This window comes from Mobula birostris, chromosome 2 (assembly GCF_030028105.1).
Source record: "Mobula birostris isolate sMobBir1 chromosome 2, sMobBir1.hap1, whole genome shotgun sequence".
NCBI lineage: Eukaryota > Metazoa > Chordata > Chondrichthyes > Myliobatiformes > Myliobatidae > Mobula > Mobula birostris.
In genome coordinates this window covers 192,049,615-192,062,053 of record NC_092371.1, presented here as the reverse complement: position 1 = coordinate 192,062,053, position 12,439 = coordinate 192,049,615, and positions in this window count along the sequence as shown.

The window sequence follows — 12,439 nt, the reverse complement described above, 5'->3', positions numbered from 1 at the left end:
AATGCAATCTGGCCAATGCCTTATACAGACTCAGCCATACCTCCTTGCACTTTTACACATTTAAGTGCAATAGACCAAATTGTTCTCACCAAGAGGTGAATTAACATTTACTCCAAGACATGAAAAAACAAGATATTGCCAGATGAGGTGGACAATATAGTTGTCAATTGAGAGTAAGAAATGATCATGTTAAACAAGAGAAGATCTGCAGATGTTGGAAATCCAAGCAACACACACAAAATGCTGGGAGAAATCAGCAGGCCAGGCAGCATCTATTGAAAAGAGTAAACAGTCGATGTTTTGGGCCAAGACCCTTCATCAGGACTCAGAACGTAAATACAGTATTAGGCTGGATAAGGATACACACTGAAGATTAACATTCTTTATTTTCTGCTTCAGTTTAAATTTTCCCCAGGAGCAAGTGTGGTAGCAATACAGGTGCCATTTTGGACTAATTACTTCCTGAAGCTGACCCAGACTGAAAATTTCCATTGAAGAGTAACATTCCTTCAGAAAGGGCAATTGTACAGTTTTCAAAGGAATGATAGATTGTTATTGTTGTAATCTATAACCGGCTATAAGATAACCATCATTCCTTGGTCAAGTTCATCCCCATTTAAATTCAGTGGGCATATCAGCACGTTCCAAACCCTTATCCACTTAATCTCTTGACCTTTCTAGAAAGGTTCTCCCTGATTTCCAAATGCTATCAGTCAATGTTCAATTACCCTTCCCTACTTAGCTCAGTTTTGCTTCTCTTGCTGGGCATTTCTACCTGTTCCGGGAAACTGCAATCATGAGGTTCTGTGCAGCACTTGATTTTATGACTTTAAATTCATTGCTTTAACCTCATCTCACCTCCAATTGTCGTTTTTTTTTAAAGTCTTTGGAAGTAATTCACTTGCTCGGTCTTAACTGCTTTAATGTAATGTCATTTGGTTAATTTGGGTGTCTTGCACTGTATCCTTTACAACACAATGAATGTGCACAGCTTATACCCAGAATCTGCCGAGTATGTGTGAGGAAAGATTCCTTGCAAGTTTACATGCAGAAAGTAAGAACAAAAAATACATACATTGTGTTATATTAAAGGAATTGAGTAAGTACTTTTAACTGAGATGCCTGAAAATGTTACCTCTTTTCAAAAGGGAAAATAATCAGTACATGCTTTGGGAATCAAGGATTGCCAAAATTATCCTCACAATGATGTCCCTATTAATCATCCTCCCATTATATGATGTCACCTATGATTGTAATTAATCTTGCTTTTTATGCTGTCTTGAAATAAATAACATATCCTGAGCATCTATATAAAAAGAATAAAAGATTGTTTTATTTTCAAAGATGTCAGTACACTTGCAAACTGAGCCATTAGATTTAAATTTAAAACAAAACCACAGTCTCCGGTCTGGGAAACACAGGATGAGTCACAGGAAGAGGCCATGCAGTTGCCGAACTCATTAAAAGTAATGTTAGACAAAATGGATTTCCTGTGTCAAAAAATAGATTGCTGTTACTGAAGAGGTCAACTGATACACACTTCGGGATTCACTGTTAAAAGAATGAAGACTGAGATGCTGATGAGAAGTAAAATGTTGCCGCACTGTCTTGCAAACGGAGCATGTAGCTTTAATGTGTGACAGGAAAAGCACCTAATAGTTCACTGAATGGTTTGCTGCTGTGCCTCGGAAATCAGAGCATGCAATTTATTTTCTGTGCCAAATCAAAGAAAAAGGATGTTCTCATCATTAGTGTTGTCTCCCCAGTGCTGTCACTAAAACCAAATTCCAGAATTTTCTGTGAAAATCATTAACTATTAACAATAAATTTTGATGCAGGCTTCAATTTCAGTTCAGTAAAAACGTCTGTTGAAGAGAATTAAGGACAGCAGTGGAAAAAAAATACTGCTTTCTTTTTATCTCTGCTTACTTACAGAAATCAGAATCTATTTGTTATTTTGATGAATGTACTACTTTCTACCATAATTACTGCAGCTGAATTATCTACAATGAATTAAGCAAGGCTGTAATGCCTGTTAAGCACAGAAGACTGAAGTATCAATTAAACCAATTATCAGGGATGGATCCTACTAGAGTAAACCAAATTGTAAAGCTTTTTTGCATCAAGTGTTTTGTTATTGTGAGGTACATTAGAAATATTGTAGGTGTCCAAACGTAAAATGCTGCTGATACTGAAATAGAAACAATGATTGTTGAAAATGTTCAGCAGGTCAGGTAGCTTCTATGTGGGTAGACCATTGGGTGTTGCCAGAACTGCTGAGTGTTTTTTGTGTTTTCAGCTTTTCTCTGAAACAGATACATTGCTTCACATACGTGTACATCCCAACAGGCTGAGCTCCGAATTGCATTCAAAAATATGAATTAAACATTGAAAACACTGTAGCTCTCAGCAAGGCAGTTGTATCCATGGAAAGGGACATTGTCAACCTTGTCAAGTCCACAACCCTTCATTGTAACTGAGAAAGAGAGAAGGCAATTTTGTCACAAACAAGAGAGAATCTGCAGATGCTGGAAATCGGAGCAACACACACAAAACGCTGGAGGAAGTCAGCAGGCCAAGCAGCATCTATGGGAAAAAGTCAACGTTACAGGCCAAGACCCTTCACCAGGAATTGAAAAAAAAAAGTGAAAAGTGGAAGAAAAAGATGAAAAGATGGCCTCATTTTTTTTTTCCTGGTCCTAATCGGGGTCTTGGCCTAAAATGCTGACTGCTTACTCTTTTTCATAGACGTTGCCTGGCCTGCTGCGTTCCTGCAGCATTTTGTGTTCAGTAGCAGAGAAGATGGGAGAGGGCTGGGAAGAGCAAAGAAAATATCTCTGATAGGGTGAGGCAATAGGGGTGTTCAGGATCAGATTATGCTTTACTTTCTTTAGTATGTTGCTAATAGGAATTTGCCAAGATTTCCAGAATATGCAATCTTTATTTATTTCAAAGATATGAATGTTTTTTGTTGCACTTAAATTAAATTGACTTTCAAACGATAGGCATCAAGTGGAAATGGAATCAAGAATTCCAGCTGTCAATGGGTAGTAGTTGTCAATCCACTGGCAAGAGCAGGAGTTAGAGAACAAGTAAGGTGATCGAATAGGGGTGCATCATCACAGACTGTACAAATAGAAGGGCAAGTTGAAACAGGCAAGCGTGAGGAAAAGATTGTGAAAAATTGGGACGAAATGCCAGCTGACGCGAAGTAGAAATGGAACAGAGAATCCCAGTGTGAACGAGAGGAATGAGAAAAAGAGAAGACCTGCAGCATTTGGGGCTCAGATAGTGCAATAGCCAAAAAAACTGAAGTTGGATAAGATGTGTTTGCGACAAAGCGAACAATTGCATTGAATATAACATGGAACAGAACATCATTACTGGCTCTTCGACCCACAATGTTTGCTGATATTTTAACCTACTCCAAGATCAATCTAATCCATTCCTCCCAATTAGCTCTCCATTTTTATTTCATCCACGTGACTATCTAAGAGTTTCTTTAATATTCCAAACACATCTGCCTCTACCAGCAATCTTTTCAGTGCATTCAATGCAACCACCACTTTGTGTAAAAAGGGCCTATTTCACACTGTATCTCAATGAAATGAATAAAATAGATTCCATCTGCTATTTCTCTGCTCATTTTTCTAGCTGGTCCAGATCCCACTGCAACTTTTGATAGCCTTACTCCCTGTTCACTTTGCCCCTAATCATGATAAGACCATGAGACCATAAGACTTAGGAGCATCCAGTCCATCAAGTCTGCTCTGCCATTCCATCATGGCTGATCCCAGATCCCATTCAACCCCATACACCTGCCTTCTCGCCATATCCTTTGATGCCCTGACCGATCAGGGCATATTTAAACCTCCGCCTTAAATATACCCACGGACTTGGCTTCCACCACAGTCTGTGGCAGAGCGTTCCACAGATGTACTACACTCTGGCTAAAAAAAATCCTCCTGACCTCTGTTCTAAAGGGTTTCCCTCAGTTTTGAGGCTGTGCGCACTAGTTCGGGATACCTCCATCATAGGAAACATCCTCTCCACATCCACCCTATCTAGTCCTTTCAACATTCGGTAAGTTTCAATGAGATTCCTCCGCATTCTTCTAAATTCCAGTGAGTACAGGCCCATAGATGTCATCTGCAAATTTGCTAATCCAGTTTGCCACATTATCATCCAGATTGTTGAAAAAGATGGCAAATAATAATGGACCCATGAACACAAGAGATTCTGCAGATGCTGAAAATCCAGAGTAGCACACACTAAATGCTGGAGCAACTCAGCAGGTCAGACAGCATCTATGAAAATGAGTACACAGGCGACATTTTGAGATCCTTCTTCAGGACTGGAAAGGAAGAGGGAAGATGCCAGAATAAAAAAGCGAAGAGAGGAGAACTAGAAGGTAAAAGGTGAGGCACGGTGGGTGGCAAAGGTCAAGGGTTGGTGAAGAAGGAATCTGATAGGAAAGGAGAGTGGACCAGATGAAAAGGAGGAACAGCAGGGGAAGTGATAGGCAGGTGAGGAGAAGAGGTAAGAGGCCAGAGTGGGGAATAGAAGAGGAGAGAAGGGGGAGGGAACTTGTTTTACCAGAAGAAGAAATCGAAGTTCGTGCCATCAGGCTAGAGGCCACCCAGCTTCAATCCCTGCAGCATACCACTAATGACGGGTCTCCATTCAGAGAGGCAACCATCCACTACCACTCTCTGGCTTCTTCTGTGCAGCCAGTTTGAATCCAATTTACAACTTCATCTTGAATACCAAGCAACTGAACTTTCCTGACCAGCCTCTCATGCAGTACTTTGTCAAAGGTTCTGCTAAAGTCCAAGTAGACGAGATCCACTACCCTTCCTTCATCAACGTTCCTGGTAATCTCTTCGTACAACTCTGTTTAACATGACTTGTCTCACAGAAAGCCATGTTGGCTATTTCCAATCACACTTTGTCTATCCGAATACTTGTATATACGATCCCTAGAATATCTTCCAATAACTTTCCCACTACTGATGCTAGGCTCACCAGCCAATAATTTCCCAGATTATTCTTAGACCTTTCTTCAACAAAGGAACAATATTAGCTATCCACCCGCCCTCCAGCACCTCAGCCATGACAAAAGACATCTTCAATACCTCTGCCAGTGCCCCTGCAATTCCTGTACTCGCCTCCCACAAAGTCCAAGGCGACACCTTGTCAGGCCCTGGGGACATACCCACCCTAATTTTCCTCAAGACAGCAAGCTTTTTCTCCTCTTCTGTAATCCATATACAGTTCATAACCTCATCACAGTCTGCCTCAGACTAAGGTTCAGTCCTGACCTCAGGTGCTGTCTGTGTGAAGTTTGCTCATTTTCCCTGTGACTATATGAGTTTTCTCTGGGCACTCTAGTTTGCTCCATCATTCTAAAGATGTGTGTTTGGTAGGTTAACTGCCAACTGTATATTGTCCCTGGTGTGTTAGATGAGTAGAGATTTCTGATGAGAATGTGTAATGAGTGTAGTATTAGTTTATATAGGTGGTTGATAGCAGTGCAGACTCACTGTTTAAAGGATCTACGACAGCGCTCTAACTCTGTGACGTTAATGGCAGCAAACAACTAAATAAATATTATACTTATTTTCAAAATGCAGTGTCCCGTGGAAGTGAGTCACCACCTAACATCTGTGAGCCTTTGCACATGTCTGATTGAGCACAGCTCCAGTAACTACAAGAGCACTCATGAAGCCAAATACCATTCAGGACACCTGATTCACATCCCAAACTTCCACTCCCAGCATGATTGGGTGACTGTGGCCGTGTTACGTGCTACTTACAAAATGCACCGCACCCACTCTCACCAGTGGAACCTCCCAAAATCATGACCTGTTCCACCTCGAAGGACAAAGTAAGGAAAACACCAATGCCTGCAGATTTCCCTCCATGACACACACCATTGTAACTTCACCATCTGTCACCGGTACTTCAGTATTCTGCAACTCCCTACCCAAGAGCGCTGGTGCAAATGACCACCACAGGAAAAAGGTGGATCACTACCATCCACTGAGGGGCAATTGCAGATGGCCACTAATTCCTAGCTATGTCATTGATGTTCACATCCTAAAATGGACATCTTATTATGCAGATACACAGAAATCTGGATAACCTATGATACAGTTTACAATTCAGAAAATAGGTCCGAGTACAACTGTGATGAGTATCATTTTTGCCCAAATTTAATATAGAATAAACAGTAATGATGCAGAGCTGAAAGAATGCTATTAACCTTTCTCATCAACTGTCAGTTCAGTGCATTGTCCAAAGCTGCTGAAAATTTTTGGCTTTACAGCACTATTTTGGCATTAGTCAGTAAACACTTGCCAGAATTACAACTCTTTGAAGATAGGGCATTTAAAGCCAAGGGATTATTTCAGGAGTTACATTACAACAAACGATGGCCCAATCCAAAGTATATATCAATGAATAAATTCCAATATGGTTTCCAAGTTCAGTTTAACAAATCAATTGACATTAAGTGCTTCATTCTACTGATTTGCTATATAATCCTAGATCAGAGCTTCCCAGTCTGTTCCCCTCAGTTCATGGTAAGGCTCCATGGCATAAAAAAGGTTGGGAACCCTTGTCTTAGATGGTAAATGTCAGTGATTTTAATACTTAACTCCCACATCATTCCTTTCTTTTCGAGTTGGATATAAGAAGACTGGATTTTAAGATTTTGAGATGAAAACATCTTTTTAAGGTAAGTGAAGAAAGGTTTAGGGTCGATGTCAGAGGTAGTTTTTTTTTACACAGAGAAGGAAGTTCCCAGAATGCACTGCTGAGCATAGAGGCTAATGCGTTCTGGAATTTTAAGAGACTCTTTAACAGCTCAGGGATAAAAGTAAAATGGAGGGCTGTGGGCTATGTTTGAGGAAAGGCTTAGTTTGATCATGGAGTAGGTTAAAAGGCTGGAATGTGTGGTAAATCTCCCTGTAGTAAGACACTAATCCTCAATGAATTATCCATCAGAACATCCTTTGAAGGTTTCAGGTAGGAAAGGTTCCTAAAACATTAGAGGCCCTTCATATAGGTCAGCACGTCAGCTGAGGATGCCATCTCCATCACTCTACACATCATGCTACAACACCTGGAGTACAAGGACACCTACAGGAGAACGTTTTTTTATTGACTACAGTTCTGCCTTCAACTCCACACTCCGCAACAAGGTGACTAAAGGGAGTCTGATCTCCCCAACAGATCGACACAATCTGAGACTCTATACGTCAATGTGAAACCTGATTCTGGACTTCCTTACCAATCACACCCACGGTCAGACTAAGCAAGAACACATCAACCTCCCTGGCCCTGAACTCCTTTGCACTCTTTTCACCATGACTGTCCCCCTGCCTATGCCACCAACTCCATCACCAAATCTGCAGACAACACCACAGTGACTGGATTAATCACAAACAATAACGAAATAGAGAGGAGGTGCAGAAACTGTCTGAATGGTGCAATAACCATAGCTTTTCATTCAACATCATAAAACAAAGAAATGATAATTGATTTCAGGAAATCAAGAAGCTATGAACAAGCTCCATGACTCATAAATGGTGAAGCAGTGGAAATTGTCTCCAGCTTTAAGTTCTTGAGGGTGAACATCACAGAGGAGCTCTCTTGGACCACCAACACCTCCTTGATGGTAGGGAAGGCTCAGCAGCTCCTATACTATCCTTAGGAGTTTAAAGAGAGAAAATCTGCCCCGAAAACTGCTGGTAAATCTTTATCAGTGTGTAATTGAGAACATACTGACCTACTGCATGACAGTATGGTACACTAGCTGCAACAAGATCAACCAAAAAAACACATCAGCAAGTGATCAAGACTGCACAGAGTATCATTAGGACACAACTACCAGATATGGAAACCATCTACAACTCACGATGTCTACATCAGGCTCACAAGATCACGATGGACTCATCCCTCCCCAGTAATCATCGGTTCAATCCCCTACCAACCGGCAGGAGATACAGAAACATCTCTGCACGGACATCCAGACTGAAAAATAGCTTTCTCTCCAGGGCTGTCATGCAACTGAACAAATCCCACCCCTCCCCATAGTCCATTGGTGCTATGGACAATCTCTATGTGCAATATGTGGGTATATTCCTTAATACTTTTTTATATTTAATTTTCTATTTTATAACACAGGCAAGTGGAACACTTGAATGGAGCAGCCACTGTAACTTTTAATTTTAGAGTTCTTTGTTTTTAATTCAGTTGTAACTCAGATGTCATTCTAAATAACTCAGACGTTATTTTAAATTTAGGCATTGTGTTTTTAGTAATTGAATTGCCAATATGTGTTTTGCACTGAATAGCAAAACACTGCAATCTCATTGTCCTCAGAAATGACAATGAAGCTCCAACTTTAACTTTATATATAATTTGTTGGAGATACTTTAAAGAAATTAGGACAGCAAAGGGATGGCACATAATATCACTGGTGGGAAAAGGCGGATGAACCAAAACGTCGGCTGTACTTTTTTTCCACAGATGCTGCCTGGCCTGCTGAGTTCCTTCAGCATTTTGTGTGTGTTGCCTCGAATTATGATATTAAAGCCATTAGTGATACTTGCTTGCAGGAGGGGCGGGACTGGCAGCTCAATATTTTAGGATTCCGCTGTTCCAGATGAAACAGAACGGGAGGAATTTAAGGAGGAGGGGTGGCGTTACTAGTTAAGGAAAATTTCACAGCAGTGATCCGTCAGAACAGACTGGAGAATTCGTCTAGTGAGGCATTAGGAACTGAGAAATAAGAAAGATATGATCACATTAATATTACAGACCACCCAAAAGTCTGAGGGATTTAGAGGAACAAATTTGTAGAGAGATCGCAGACTGTCACAAGAAACATACGGTTGTTATAGTCAGTTTTAACTTTCCACATATTGACTGGGACTCCCATCCTGCAAAAGGACAAGATGGGATAGAGTTTGTCAAATATGTTCAGGAAAGTTTTCTTAATCAGTACATAGAAGTCCCAACAAGGGAGTGTGCGATACTTGAACTACTATTAGGGAATGAGACAGGGCAAGTGACAAAAATTTGTGAGGGAGAACATGTTCCATCTAGTGATCACACTGCCATTAGTTTCAAGGTAAATTTCCAAATACATAAGTCTGATTCATAAACGCAAACAGGAGGAAATCTGATATAGAAACATAGAAACATAGAAACATAGAAAATAGGTGCAGGAGTAGGCCATTCGGCCCTTCGAGCCTGCACCGCCATTTATTATGATCAATGCTGATCATCCAACTCAGAACACCGCCCCAGCCTTCCCTCCATACCCCCGACCCCCCTAGCCACAAGGGCCATATCTAACTCCCTCTTAAATATAGCCAATGAACTGGCCTCAACTGTTTCCTGTGGCAGAGAATTCCACAGATTCACCACTCTCTGTGTGAAGAAGTTTTTCCTAATCTCGGTCCTAAAAGGCTTCCCCTCTATCCTCAAACTGTGACCCCTCGTTCTGGACTTCCCCAACATCGGGAACAATCTTCCTGCATCTAGCCTGTCCAATCCCCTTAGGATCTTATACGTTTCAATCGGATCCCCCCTCAATCTTCTAAATTCCAACGAGTACAAGCCCAGTTCATCCAGTCTTTCTTCATATGAAAGTCCTGCCATCCCAGGAATCAATCTGGTGAACCTTCTCTGTACTCCCTCTATGGCAAGGATGTCTTTCCTCAGATTAGGGGACCAAGACTGCACACAATACTCCAGGTGTGGTCTCACCAAGGCCTTGTACAACTGCAGTAGTACCTCCCTGCTCCTGTACTCAAATCCTCTCGCTATAAATGCCAGCATACCATTCGCCTTTTTCACCGCCTGCTGTACCTGCATGCCCACTTTCAATGACTGGTGTATAATGACACCCAGGTCTCGTTGCACCTCCCCTTTTCCTAATTGGCCACCATTCAGATAATAATCTGTTTTCCTATTTTTACCACCAAAGTGGATAACTTCACATTTATCCACATTAAATTGCATCTGCCATGAATTTGCCCACTCACCCAACCTATCCAAGTCACCCTGCATCCTCTTAGCATCCTCCTCACAGCTAACACTGCCACCCAGCTTCGTGTCATCCGCAAACTTGGAGATGCTGCATTTAATTCCCTCATCCAAGTCATTAATATATATTGTAAACAACTGGGGTCCCAGCACTGAGCCTTGCGGTACCCCACTAGTCACCGCCTGCCATTCTGAAAAGGTCCCGTTTATTCCCACTCTTTGCTTCCTGTCTGCTAACCAACTCTCCACCCACACCAATACCTTACCCCCAGTACCGTGTACTTTAAGTTTGCACACTAATCTCCTGTGTGGGACCTTGTCAAAAGCCTTCTGAAAATCCAAGTATACCACATCCACTGGTTCTCCCCTATCCACTCTACTAGTTACATCCTCAAAAAATTCTATGAGATTTGTCAGACATGATTTTCCTTTCACAAATCCATGCTGACTTTGTCCGATCATTTCACCGCTTTCCAAATGTGCTGTTATCACATCCTTGATAACTGACTCCAGCAGTTTCCCCACCACCGACGTTAGGCTAACCGGTCTATAATTCCCCGGTTTCTCTCTCCCTCCTTTTTTAAAAAGTGGAGTTACATTAGCCACCCTCCAATCCTCAGGAACTAGTCCAGAATCTAACGAGTTTTGAAAAATTATCACTAATGCATCCACTATTTCTTGGGCTACTTCCTTAAGCACCCTGGGATGCAGACCATCCGGCCCTGGGGATTTATCTGCCTTCAATCCCTTCAATTTACCTAACACCACTTCCCTACTAACATGTATTTCGCTCAGTTCCTCCATCTCACTGGACCCTCTGTCCCCTACTATTTCTGGAAGATTATTTATGTCCTCCTTAGTGAAGACAGAACCAAAGTAATTATTCAATTGGTCTGCCATGTCCTTGCTCCCCATAATCAATTCACCTGTTTCTGCCTGCAGGGGACCTACATTTGTCTTTACCAGTCTTTTCCTTTTTACATATCTATAAAAGCTTTTACAGTCCGTTTTTATGTTGCCTGCCAGTTTTCTCTCATAATCTTTTTTCCCCTTCCTAATTAAGCCCTTTGTCCTCCTCTGCTGAACTCTGAATTTCTCCCAGTCCTCAGGTGAGCCACTTTCTCTGGCTAATTTGTATGCTGCTTCTTTGGAATTGATACTATCCCTAATTTCTCTTGTCAGCCACGGGTGCACTACCTTCCTTGATTTATTCTTTTGCCAAACCGGGATGAACATTTGTTGCAGTTCATCCATGCAACCTTTAAATGCTTGCCATTGCATATCCACCGTCAATCCATTAAGTGTCGTTTGCCAGTCTATCCATTCCTGATTGGTCAGGGCATCAAAGGATATGGTAAGAAGGCAGGTGTATGGAGTTGAATGAGATCCAGGATCAGCATGATGAAATGGTGGAGTACGTTTGATTGGCTGAATAGCCAAATTCTGCTCCTATACCTTATGGATTGCAAGGGACAAAATTGGTCCTCTGAAAGATCTGAACGGTAATTCATTGTGGAGCCAGAAGAGGTGGGGAAAATATTAAATGTATTTTTTGCATCTGTATTTACTCAGGAGACAGACACAGAGTCTAGAAGTGAGGCATAGCGGCTTTGCTGCATCAACTTCATGGACCTGATACAGATTAAAGAGGAGGTGGTGTCTGCTGTCCTGAGGCAAGTCAGGCTGGATAAATTGCCATGGCCTCAAAAGATGTTCTCTCAGACCCTACAGGAGGCAATTGCAGAAATTGCAAGGGCCCTAGCAAAGATATTTAAATCTTCCTGTGCAACAGGAGAGGTACCAGAGGATTGGAGGATAGCCAATGTTGTTCTGCTGTTCAAAAGAGGCTCCAAACATAGGCTAGGAAATTATAGGCTGCAGACTCTGACATCAGTAGTAGGAAAGTTATTGTAAGGTATCCTAAGGGACCAGATATACAAGTATTTGGCTAGAAATGGACTGATGAAGGATAGTCAGCATGGCTTCATGCATGGTAGGTCATATCTAAACAATCCTACAGTTTTTCGAGGAAGTTACCAGAAAAGTGGATGAAGTCTACATGGACTTTAGCAAGGCATTTGACAAGGTCCCACATGGGAAGTTGGTCAAAAAGGTTCAGTCGCTTGGCATTCAAGATGAGGTAGTAAATTGGATTAGCATTGGCTTTGAGGCAGAAATCAGAGAGTGGAGTACATGGTTGCCTCTCTGACTGGAGGCCTGTGACAAGTGGTGTGCCACAGGGGTCGGTGTTGGGTCCATCGTTGTTTGTCATCTATATCAATGATCTGGTTGATGTGGTTAACTGGATCAGCAAATTTGTGGATGACACCAAGACTGGCAGTGTCATGAACAGAGAAAAATGCTATCATGGCTTGCAGGG